We start from the raw sequence: 13,558 nt of genomic DNA, 5'->3' as shown, positions 1-13,558 counted from the left end.
AAAAATATCAAATCAATCCAAAAACTGTGTAATAAAACTATCCTTCAAGAACAAGGGTGAAATACAGACATTTTTAGATAAATACAATCTAAAAGTTCATTCTAAAAAGATCTCACACTAAATGGATTTTAAAAGCGAGCTAGGGGGCACCTGGGTGGCTCAGTCGGTTAGCCTCCGACTTCAGCTCAGGTCATGATCTCACAGTCTGTGAGTTCGAGCCCCGTGTCAGGCTCTGTGCTGCCAGCTCAGAGCCTGGAGCCTGCTTTCAGATTCTGTGTCTCCCTCTCTCTCTGCCCCTCCCCTGCTCATGCTCTGTCTCTCTCTGTCTCAAAAATAAACAAAAACATTTAAAAAAAAAACTTAAAAAAAAAAAATAAAAGCGAGCTAGCCATTTGTATATATGTTGATAAAGAAATATAGATTCTATAAAACAATAATATCTAATTTTAGGGGAGAATGGCTGGAATTTAAATATTAGTTGCTCATAATGTATACATTCAAAGGAGTGGGATCAGAGTTAAAGTATTTAAGGACATATTACTGTTGGTAAGACGATGAAGATGCTGATTTGGACGACCTTTATGGCTAAGAATCATTTTTTAAAGGCACGATAATGCAGTGATTATGTTAAAATGTTTAAATTCTTAATTTTTAGAGATACCTAATGAAATAGCTTTATGTGAAATGACATATTTGCGATGAGCTTTAAAAATATCTGGAAGTGGGAGGATTGGGGATGTGGGTGCAGGTACAGTAAAACAAGGTTTGCCATAAAGTATTATATATTGGCACCAGGTAAGCAGTGGTAGTGGATGGGGTGGAGTTCATTAAGAACAAATAGTTCTTTTTGACTTTGAGATCTTTGAAATTTTCCATAATAAAATTGTATATAGATAGTATATATGTTAAGTATATATAATAAATATAAGATACAGATGAATATATATAATAAAATTATATATATAATTTCTAATGGGATACATACACACATGCATGCACATATCGATATAACTAAAGATGTATATGGCAAACAGGATGCTAGTATTCAATAAGCCCTATTATTTCATTTATATAAACTCTTTCAAAAAATCAGTTTAGTGCATTTATTAAAATATTCATTTATTCAATAAACATTTAAAAGTATTTTTAGTGTCTGGGGAGCCTGGATGGCTCAGTCAGTTGAGTGTCTGACTCTTGGTTTTTTTTTTTAATTTTTTTTTTTTTTAACGTTTATTTACTTTTTGAGATAGAGACAGAGACAGAGCATGAATGGGGGAGGGTCAGAGAGAGGGAGACACAGGATCCGAAACAGGCTCCAGGCTCTGAGCTGTCAGCACAGAGCCCGACGCGGGGCTCGAACTCACAGACCGCGAGATCATGACCTGAGCCGAAGTCGGCTGCCCAACCGACTGAGCCACCCAGGCACCCCCTTTTTTTTTTTTTTTTAATTTTTTTTTAAAAATTTTTTTTTAAAATTTAAAAAAAAATTTTTTTTTTTTTTTTTATCTTGGTTTTGGCTCAGATCGGGATCTCACGGCTCATGAGTTAGAGCCCTGTGTCAGGCTCTGCACTGACAGTGTGGATCCTGCTGGGATTCTCTCTCTCTCTCTCTCTCTCTCTCTCTCTGTCTCTCTCTCTCCCTCTTTCTGCCCCTCCCCTGCTCTTGCTGTCTCTGTCTCTCTCTAAATACACTTAAAAAAATATTTATAGTTTCTACTATGTGATAAGAAAATACTGGGCATTGAAATGAAAGGTAAATGAGATACAGGAACCCTTCACTGAGGAACTCATAGTTAAGACGGAGACAGGCAAATGATTGTGATCAGGTGCAGTACTAACAATGACAGAGATAAACAGATTCCTGGGAGACAGGGGACGTCACTGCTCCTGTGTGGATTATGGAAAGCTTCCAGAAGGTGGCCCGGGTCTTGTCAGAAGAATAAACAGGAATTAGCCAAGTGAAGAGGAAACGTGAGCAGGTCATTCCAGGCAGAAAGAAGAGTGTGGCTAAGGATATCAGACTAGAAACATCAGTTTCTAGTCTCTGTGTGCAGGGAACTAGCTATAGCTCAGTGTTACAGGAACACGAAATGAAAGGGAAGGAGTGGTGAGATATAATGTTAAGACAGTAGGCAGGGACCAAATCAAGCTCATAGGCCATATTTAGAATTTTGGATCTTCTATAACAATGTGGCATTATCAAATACTTGATGATTTTCTAGGAGAGGAATGATATAATTACATGGTTAGTGCTGCGTTCTCTACAGATAACTCTGATAACTATGTGGTAAATTAGGGGTTACTCTGGCCCTCCATGTGCTTTTATAAATAAAGCTTTATTGAAACACAGCCACGTGCATTCATTTACTCACTACGACTCCTTTCCCACTCTGAAGGCAGAGTTGAGTGGTTGTGAAAAAGATGAAACAGACGAATGTAAATAAGCAGATGAATATGGAGACACGAGAGCAGGAGAGCGGTTACAATGCTATTGCAATAGTCTAGGCAAGAGATAATGGGGGTTTCATGAGGGGAGGGGTGATAGGAATGGAGAGTAGTTGTCAAATTAAGAAATATTTAGAAGATAAAGTCGACCAAGTTAAGGGTCACTTGTAGACTTCTAGCATAGACTAAGATGCCACCACTAATGGAGAAAGAGAACATAGGAGAATGTTAAATGGGAGGAAAGTTGATAAATTCAGTTTTAAATAAAGGAGTCTAAAATCCCCTATCTCCGCCCACTGGTCATCTCATTCACGAACCTCAGGGTCAGGAAGTTCTGAAGTTTGGGATTGGGACAGGGTGGCTGCTGCAGTAAGGTAACTTAAAAAAAACATTATTCAGGGGCGCCTGGGTGGCTTAGTCGGTTAAGCCTCCGACTTCAGCTCAGGTCAGGATCTCGCGGTCCGTGGGTTCGAGCCCCGCATCGGGCTCTAGGCTGATGGCTCAGAGCCTGGAGCCTGCTTCCGATTCTGTGTCTCCCTCTCTCTCTGCCCCTCCCCCGTTCATGCTCTGTCTCTCTCTGTCTCAAGGATAAATAAAACGTTAAAAAAAAAAAAAATTAAAAAAAAAAAAACATTATTCAAAAAAAAAAAAAAAAAGTTTTTTAAGCTGTGCCAAAATATCCCTGTGTCAAAAAATGCCCCACCTCACCCTCATCCCGTGTAGCCTGTTGCCCTATAGACCTGCAGTAACACCTGAAACCTATAGTTCCCCCATTCATTAACTCTTCTAGAAACAAGTAGAAACTGTTTGGCCCACCTCCTGGTATCTTGGCTTTGGGGTGGGTTCACTGGTCATTGTCTTCCCAGTACCGCAGTGATGGTGAGGCCCAGGCCATTGCCTGTTGTGTTAGTGAAAAGAGAAAATATTCTGTAGGAAACAAGAGAGCTACGTGCTCTGGAGTCAGACATGCTTTGTTTCTTTCTCCTTTCTACCTGGGTTTAAATTCTGGCTCTACCATTATCTGGCTTTCCAAAGCTACTTAATTGCTCCGTGGCTCATTTTCCTTGCCTTTAGAATGAGAACAATAACAGCATCTCAGGATCAAGTAAATTTAGGCAAATAACAGCATATAGCTTGGCGCATTAATGTGTGTTTATTGAATGGCTGTTATACAGTGAAGACCATGCTATGCACTGCGAGTATTGTGATAATAAAATAGGAACAGTTTTGCCCGTGTAGAGATAACAGTGTAGCACTAGGCAGGTAATTAAACAGACATTAAATAGGTAATCAAACAAATAGGTATGAAATAGCAAACTGAGAAAAGTGATACAAAGGCAATGAATCTAGGACCCTGACAGAGCATGAACAGTGTGTGTGTGTGTGTGTGTGTGTGTGTGTGTGTGTAGTGGGGGATGGGTGTTGGACCTTCTGAACCTGGTTTGACAGGAAAAATCTCCCAGAGGAGTATTATTTAAACTTGGATGAGATAGAGGCAGCTGTGTGGAATGGAAGTAATAACATTTCAGGTAGCCAGAAATGCTGTGTGAACGTACTAAATGGGCACCCCAAAATGTTAGAGTTTGGTAGAAATGCGTGGGCCACTAAAAAAAAGATTTGTCTCTAACTAATGCTAATTTTTTGTCACGTTGTTTGATAGCAGAACACTTAATCCAGTAACTTCTGGGCAAGGTCAGTCAAAATCACTGATTATTGTCTTTTCGGAAACCTGAGTAAAACTCAGGATTTTAGATAGCCAATAAAAGACTTTCTTTTGAGGTTGTGTCCAAACTAACGGGGGGTGGGGGGTAAGGGGGTGGGAGAGGTGGGAGGGTGGGGGGGGGTAGAATATCCAGTTTTCAGACACCACCTGTTCTCTGGCAGCTACTCAGTTGGGACTTGACTTTGTCCTTTGCTTGTGGGACTAGATCCCTGATCCATCATCTTAGATGGCTGTGTCTCACCAAGGCCTTTGGTCTCTTTGCTTGGGATCCTTTCTTATTCTGACCTCAAGAGCCCAGCTGGGTATGTGTTCAATCCTTCCCATGTGTTAAAAGAGAAACTGAGACGTATTAAACATTTTAAGAGTTTATCTGAACAAAACCTGATTGGTATCAGGCAGGTATCTACCAGATAGAAAGGAGGTGTACAAAATGAAAGACTTTTTTAGGCAGAAGGGAGCAGGAACAAGGAAGTTCAACGAGGCAAAAAAACGCACAGTTTTGCTAGGTTACTTTCCTTTAGGGGATAGCGGGGGTCTGTCAGGCACATTACCTACGTACTGCTGATCAGGCAATTCCTGATTGACTGGTGTCAGATTCCATTACTGGGAAAGCCAAACCCATCACTTGGGTGCTTGGCATAAGTGGCTCCATTTTGGGCCTGTTGTCTTTTTTTCACAGATTCATATGAGAGTTCGCTGGGGTTAGGAAGGACATAGGAGGGGGCCTTAAATTTTATCTACCTGGACAACTCACTCTGCTATTGGTATTTATTCCTCCAGCCATCAGCCTGAAAATTTCCAAGAGGCTGGAGGTCTTTCTGAGCTATATATATCCTTGGGAGTCAAATGAAGGTCTTGGGTCTTTTCCAAATTCATCATTGCTATTAGTCACTTCCCTTCTGAGGCATTACCCCTTTGTGGGCTGACCATGCAATCCATGGGTTGGATTGCAGACTTAGGATATCAGTTTCCTTTTGTGGAGACCCTGTTAAGTCTGTAGTTTCTTATCTGTTCTTGTAAACAAAACAAAACAAAACAAAAACAAAACTTGTCCCCAAGCCCAGAATGAATTTTCAAACTTGCTGTGCTTCTTCTTCCCTTTTTTTTTTTTTTTTTTTTTTTTTTTTTTTTTTGCTTTTCTCACCCCAATTCTGCTTATTTTACAGACTTTACAATTTGAGTCCTTGAGGCTAGGACTCAAAAAAACTTTTTCCCCTCCACTTTGGCAATTAATTGAAAGCCTTGGCTTTCCAGACTTTAGTCCCTACTGTGCATTTCAGGTGCTTATTTTAAAATGCAAATGCTGGGGCGCCTGGGTGGCTCAGTCCGACTTCAGTCCGAAGTCCGACTTCGGCTCAGGTCATGATCTCATGGTTCGTGGGTTCGAGCCCCGCGTCGGGCTCTGTGGTGACAGCTCAGAGCCTGGAGCCTGTTTCAGATTCTGTGTCTCCCTCTCTCTCTGCCCCTCCCCCGTTCATGCTCTGTCTCTCTCTGTCTCAAAAATAAATAAATGTTAAAAAAAAAAATTAAAAAAAAATGCAAATGCTGAGAATTGGCTTGTTTATTCTGAACTCATTTCAGTCTCTAAAGCAATAAGAATCAGCCTAATGTCCACCATTGTTACGTAAATTGGTGTAAAAAGGAATTACCAACTTTGAAAAATATCTATTTCAATTTCCAAATGTTAATCATGCTACCAAAGCATTATAAGCTTATTCAAAGAACTTTTAACTATTTTCTCCTTAGATTTATCTGGTAACATCTCAGTACATTTGACTCTTGAACAACATAGGGCTTTAGGGGCACCAACCTCCCCTCCTCCACAGCTGAAAAGAGGCTTGTAACTTTTGATTCCTTTAAAACTTAACTACTAATAGCCTACTGTTGACTGGAAGCCTCACCACATTTTGTGTGTTAGATGCATTATATACTGTCTTCTTACAATTAAAGTAAGAGAAGATGTTTAGAAAACCATAAGGACAAGAAAATACATTTACAGTACTGTCCTGTAAAAAATTCATGGATAAGTGGGCCCGTGCACTTCAAACCTGTGGTTCAAGGGGCATCTGTGTTTCTAACTTCCCACTGATAGAAGCCAAGCTGTGAGGCTCACTATCTTCTCCACCCTCTGTGCACCTACCATCCAGGAAGACTTCAATAGCCCAGACACTTCTCTCTCAGGATTCTTTCATTTCCTCTGCCCTCAAGCAGTCACTTCACAGAGCTGCTTTCAAGACCTTGTTGTCATGCAGAACAGCTTCACCTTAAACTCCCAAATCCTGCCTGAGTTTTGTTAGTCTGATAGGAAAAAAAAAAAAAAAAAAGGATAAAATAGGCAGAGAGGGAAAGGGATCAGGACCTGAGGTCCCCGGGTGGGGAAAGATATTTTGGAACAATGCTGGGAGTGTCTGGCCAGAGCAAAGTCCCTCAAGGCCATTCCCCCTCAGGTTTCCTTCAGGAATTTGACAGAAGACCTGACTAAAAATAAGTAGACCCCAAGGAACTGGTCTGGCCAGAGACCATGGAAATGAGCCAATCAGGAATGGACAACCCAGCACCTAGAGTTATCCAGCCAGTAAAGTAAAGGGTAAAACCTGAGAAGGAACGGGGGGGGGGGGGGGGGGGGGGGGGGGGGGGGGGGGGCAGGGGGAGGGCCACCAGAACCTTAACAAGGACCCTTGACTATTGTCCTGGGGCATGTCCCCTCTCTGTATAGAGAGCTTTCCTACTATTCTTCCCTTCTGATCTTATAACTCTAATAAACTTTTATCTGCTGCTCATTTTCTGTCCACCTCTTCTTTCTTCAAAGCAGCAAAACAAAGAATCCCAGGTATTGTGGTAAAAAGTCCTGCAATATTAGACTCAGCTCTCCCTCTCCTGGTGCCAGCCTTTCAACCTCACAACTTATAGTCCAGAATGACCTCTTGTTTTCTGTCTCCCTTAGAGAGTTCTCATGCCTTAACTTCTTTACCTCCCCAAATCGGATATAGTGGCATTCTCATGTGTTAAAGGAAAAATACAACAATCATAAATTTTGAAAAGATCATACTGGCTTTATGCAGTGATTCTTGAATTGGGCACTGTCCAATCTAGTAGATAGAAAGCTCTGAAGAGCTGCGTAAAGTAGGGGATTTTTATAGACCAACGTGATCAGGAACAAGGAAGTCATAGCGGGCAGTTGCTGATTGGTGAAAGCAGGGGCACTTTTCTTGCAGGGAGCAAAGGGAAGTCTTGGAGGCTGGCCAAGTAACGTGCGCTGAGCAGGCAAGCGCTGATTGGTTGACCTAGGCCTTCCTTTGCTGGGAGAGCCAAGCATAGACGGTTGGGTAAGGTTTGGTCTGCGGGCATGGGGGCTTAGCATGCACGACTCCATTTTAAGCTTACTGTAGATATTTTAACACATCTGTACCCTGATTTCATGAAACCATGCCACTGGAAACCTCTGTAGATAAATATTTGCAGACCTCAGCTGTGTCTCAGTGTTCTTCTCTCCCTTTGCCTCTCCTTTGCTCCTACCTTCCCCTGTTTTTTTTTCTACTAGACTCTAAGCTACTTGAGAGCTTACCTGTGTCTTATTCCTCTGAATCTTTAGTATCTGATACTGTTCTTAGTATTGATCCCCTGATCAGTAAATGCATGTTGAATAAATGAATAAAGAAAAGAATGCTTATTTTGAAAATAAATTGTAAATTTTATGACTATTTACTCATTCTCCAGTCACTCATATTGACTAAATACAATAATTCAAAACCATTGAACAGAAAATGTGAAATTTGATTTAACATATTTTTAAAAATTAGGTAACATTGAGTTAGCATATTTTATAGTTAATTCTAGTTCTCAAAATATTCCAATTTTAGGATATTCTTATCCATATTTCTATTTATTAGAAATATCAGATTGTCACAAACTCTTTTAGAACAGTTATGGCAATATATGGCAATATACTTTACATAAAGTAAAATGCACTCATTATCGCTGTACAGTTCAATGGGCTTTAACACATGTATATATCCATGGAACCACCAGTAACAGTGAAGATATTGCACATTTCCATCATCCCCAAAAGTTTGTGTTTTTAGCCAGTTCCAATCTACCTTCCCATGTTCCCAAGCCTCAGATAACCACTGAATTGCTTTCTGTCACTATAGCTCTTTAGCCTTTTCTAGAATTTCATATAAATGGAATCGCATAGTATGTAGTCTATTGTGTCTGGTTTCTTTTACTGAGTATGTTTTTGAGGTTTATCATGTTGTTGTGTCTCTATGCCGCAGTTTGTGTAGCCATGCGATGTTGATGGATGAGGTTGTTTTCACTTCCTGGCTGTGACGAATAAAGCTATTGTCAATGTTCATGCATAGGTCTTTGAATGGTCACAGTTTTCATTTCTCTTGGGTAACCCAGTAGGGGTGTAATGGATAGATGTGTCCTAGGGTAAGTATATTTTTAATGTCCTAAGGAACTATGAGACTGTTTTGCAAAGTGGTTGTAACCTTTCACATTGTCACCAGCAATGTTTGAGCATTCTAGTTTCTCCATATCTCATCAACACTTGGCATTGCCAGTCTTTTAAATTTTCCCCATTCTCCTGGGTGTGGTTTTTTTTTTTTTTTTTAACGTTTATTTATTTTTGAGATAGGGAGAGACAGAGCATGAACAGGGGAGGGTCAGAGAGAGAGGGAGACACAGAATCCGAAACAGGCTCCAGGCTCTGAGCGGTCAGCACAGAGCCCGACGCAGGGCTCGAACTCACGGACCGCGAGATCGTGACCTGAGCCGAAGTCGGATGCTTAACCGACTGAGCCACCCAGGCGCCCCACTCCTGGGTGTGTAATGATACCTCACTGTGGTTTAAATTTATATTTCTATGGTGACTAATTGTGTTGAGAAATCTTCATATGCTTATAGGCCATTACTAATACATTCATCTTATGAAGTGTTTATTTAAACATTTTGGCAAGTTTTTAGTTGAGTTGTTGTCTTATTGACTTATTGCAAGAGTTGTGAATAAAGATGTCAGATATACATATAGTAAGTATTTTCTCTTAGTCTGTAGCTTGTATTTTTCTTAGCAGTGTTTTTCAGATAGAAGAAATATTTAATTATGACAAAGTCCCATTCATCACTTATTTTCTTTTATGATTCGTGCTTCTTGTGTCTTATCTAGGAAATCTTTTCCTACACTAAGATTGCAAAGGATCTCTCTCATGTTACAAGCAGATTTTTAAAATCGGTTAAAAAGCAGCCAAAGAGTCAGTATTGCTAAGTTCTTAGGTACCATGGCCTAACATAATTTTCTGGTACTGAAATCTCTGCGTAGTGCACTATGACTCCTAATTCTGAATTGAACCTTCGAATAGAGATGAAGAGCTTTGAACAATTGCTTAAAAAACTCATCAGTATTTCTTTCTTTTAAAAATATTTATTACTGAAGTATAGTTGACACACCATGTTAAATTAATTTTAGGTGTACAACGTAGTGATTTGACAATTCTATACTTACTCAGTACTCACCACTCTATGTATAGTCACTCTCTGTCACCATACCTCATTGACTATATTGTTTGTGCCATACTTTTCATCTCTGTGACTTATTTTGTAACTAGAAGTTTGTACCTCTTAATCACTTCACCTATTTTGCCCACCCCCAACCCCTCTCCCCTCCGGCAACCACCAGTTTGTTCTCTGTATTTATGAGTCTGTTTCTGTTTTTTGTTAGTTTGTTTGTTTATTTGTTTTGGTTTTTAGATTCTACGTATACACAAAATCATTTGTCTCTATTTTCACTTAGCATAATATCCTTTAGGATTATCCATATTGTGACAAAGGGCAAAACTTCATTTATTTTTTTATGGCTGGGCAATAAAAATTAATAAGTATTTCTGAAGGCAATGATTAAAGTTATTCCCAAACATACAGTCCAAGTGAGCAGATCTAAGAAAAGCACCCAGTTTCTCAGTTTGGACTGTATTGAGGCTCTAATCTTTGTCATCATACTTAAAAAAAAGTTTGATATTCTTTTCTTGTTTTTTTTTAAAGCCTTTTTTGAATCTCTCAATATGTCATTTTTTTCAGTCTTTAGTATATGTATTCCTTTATTTTTTTTATTTTATTACTTTTGTTTAATCTTTATTTATTTTTGAGGCACACAGAGAGAGAGAGACAGAGCACAAGCAGGGGAGGAGAGAGCAGGGGAGGGGAGGGGCAGAGAGGGCCAGGAGACCCTGAATCCTAAGCAGGCTCCAGGCTCTGAGCTATCAGCACAGAGCCCCCCTACATGGGGCTCGGAACTCACAAGCCGTGAGATCATGACCTGAGCTAAAGTCCAGGCTCCCCTCTTTCTTCCTTTATTGATGCTCTTCCCAGGAAGCTCTGTTTCTATTTGCCGCCTCTTTTCTTTCTCCTTCTCATATTCCTTTCCTTTTTTTTTTTTTTTTAATGAAACTCAGAATCATGTGCATGAGTAGGCATGGCATTGCATCCATGGTCTTTTTAAAAACAATTTTTTTAATGTTTATTTTATGTTTTGAGAGAGACAGAGACAGAATGCGAGTGGGTTAGGGGCAGTGAGAGAGGGAGACACAGAATCTGAAGCAGGAGCCAGGCTGTGAGCTGTCAGCACAGAGCCTGACACGGGGCTCAAACTCATGAACAGGATGAGATCATGACCTGAGCTGAAGTCAGATGCTCAACCAACTGAGCCACCCAGGCACCCCTCATATTCCTTTCCTGTCTTTTACTTCTCTCTTCACCTCTTGTCTTTCCAGTCTTTTTTTCTCATTGATTTTTTCCTTCTGAAATTGCCTTAGTTTGGAACCTATATATAAACAGAGAGATTTTTGCATTTAGAATCTATTGTCTATTAACAATATTGAAGCTGAGTGGAATATTGAATTAAATGCTTTATGCTTCTTTTTAAAAACTAACCAAATCGGTTTTAATTTGAATGTTCTCAGTTGATTCTCCCTTTCCTGTTTTCTAGTAAAATTAGTGCACACGTGTGTGTGTGTGTGTGTGTGTGTGTGTGTGTGTGTGTGTGTTGAGAGAGAGAGAGAAAGAGAGAGAGAGACTTGGAGAACTTTTAGTACAGAAATGGACATGGCTACATAACCCTTTGGTAGGAGAAAAAGGTCTTCAAACAATGTTAGAATTTTTCTTTCAGGAAAATATTCATTGTGCTTGAGCACGCTATAAAATTTTAACTGTTCTAATTTACTTTTTCCAATAGAGGAGTTTTGCTGATGTTTCCTTTTAGAAAATATGGCTCTTTCATAGACCATTTAAAGCATCTCACAGGACTCATAAACTGCTTCATAAAATGCAAACCTACAGAGACACCGTCCTATATTCTTTAAGCCTGCAAAATTCTTTAGTATTTCCTATTTCTTTTCTTACAGCAGTATAGTCCTTATTTTCCCTTCCCTTTTATTCCATCTTCTATCATCATTTTTGTTTTCAATTTATGCCATTTCCCTCTCTATAGATGTATTTTTACTTCACTTTCTTTAAATCTTCACAGATTGGATAGCAAAAAGATTAGTTTTTCAATGTCTTCTTCCTCATTCAGTTTTTCTCTTTTCATGTCTATGCCACATTCTCTCATTCCTTTTTAAATTCCTGCTGAATTCACCTCTATGGCCTTCCTTAGACAATTCAACAACTTCCGGCAGCTTTTAGATGAAAAGAGTTCTTTTCCAGCACTTCATTTCTGTAATCATTTGCAACTTATATGGGAAGACATTTGGAAAAAAATTATGTCAATATGCTTCATAATGAAAATTCTTCTTTTCAATCTATTTCAGCTGTCCTCAGAGATACTAAGAATTCTTTGAAATTATAGTTGGTTGAATAATGCATTAAAATAAGTATGGAGTGGGAAGAATCGGTATGGCTCGAGCCAAGGTGAGCTGCAAATAATGGAAACGGGGGATATTTCAAGATGGGTTTTCAAAATTTTCTATTTTTTCAAGCTCTCAAGACAGAGTAGAATAAATTAATGTTTGAGGGAATAGATGGGAACTTGCAGGAAGTCTGAGAGTTATAGCTCTAATCTGCCTCTCCTAGTTTCTTTGGAGGTTCTAATTTAATGTTTATGTGTCACATGAATCACTACCTCATAGTGCGTCCATGTTCATTTTTGCACGAAATACTCCCCCAAGTTTCTGGGGCGCCTGGGTGACTTAGTCGGTTAAGTGTCTGACTCTTGATTTTGGCATGGGTCATGATCTCATGGTTTGTGGGACTGGGCTCCAGGCTGACAGCGTGGAGTCTGCCTGGGATTCTTTCTCTCCCTCCCTCTCTCTGTCCCTCCCTCCCTTCTCTCAAAATAAATAAATAAACTTAAAAAAAAATGACAAAAAATATTCTCCCCAATTTTAATTATAATAGTTGATTCTATTAGGTGTTTCTTTTATTTCTTTTTTGTTTCTTCTGTGCCTTCCAGTTCATCTAGCACCTTGTTCAAGTATTCATAGGTAGGGGTGCCCAGTTTGATAAGCTCAGCATAAGAGCAGGAAAGTTGTGGCATCTAGTCCAACTTGTTCACTGTCTTGCTTCCTCTCAGTATTCCCATCATTTGGCTAGAAATGAAGGTGCTAGAACGAGGTAGATGGTAGTGGTTGAAGTGGCTGCTGCCTGTCTGGTAAATGGCTATTTCAAAATGTAGTGGATTGTTTGACTAGAGAATGAGTTGCCTTGAGTGGAAGCGTTTAAACAGAGACACAGTGAGACTATATTGGGAACTTAAGCCTCAGTTGTGGAGTAAGACTGGATATATCAAAGAATCTGGCTCTTATGGTAGAATAAAAGGAAATTCTTATTTTCCTATGAGACAGTCTTATTAAATTGATCATTTATACTAAGATATAAAAAATCTAGTAGCACTATTCGGGTATGTAAATTAAACCAACAGAATAATACCTCCAGTAGTAGTAAAAATTGGAGATAATATTGTTGAATATAAAATTTACTGATGAAATAATTATAAATAAAAAAAATTATTAAAGTGCTTGTATTTTACTGGGAATAATATTAATTGCTCCTGCTATGATGCAAAAACTGAATTGGGAGTATATTGTCCTCTGGCTAGGTAGCAATGATGTGTTGGGTAGAGAAAATGGAGAGTTCACAGGAGGAAGAGGGAGAAGAGCTGAGGATGGACTGAGGAGTTTTTTCTTCTGTCCTTGACCTGTTGCTTTGGATTTTACTGGATCATATTACCTGCTAATGCCATAACAAACTAATCAAAGACCCTCGTGGGACCATTTTCAGGTGTTCGTTATTTTTTTTTTTTTTTAATTTTTTTTAATGTTTATTTCTTTTTGAGACAGAGAGAGACAGAGCATGAATGGGGAGGGGCAGAGAGAGAGGGAGACACAGAATCGGAAGCAG

This window comes from Panthera uncia, assembly GCF_023721935.1.
Source record: "Panthera uncia isolate 11264 chromosome D3 unlocalized genomic scaffold, Puncia_PCG_1.0 HiC_scaffold_8, whole genome shotgun sequence".
NCBI classification, from domain to species: Eukaryota; Metazoa; Chordata; class Mammalia; order Carnivora; family Felidae; genus Panthera; species Panthera uncia.
This window is presented reverse-complemented; position numbering follows the sequence as displayed.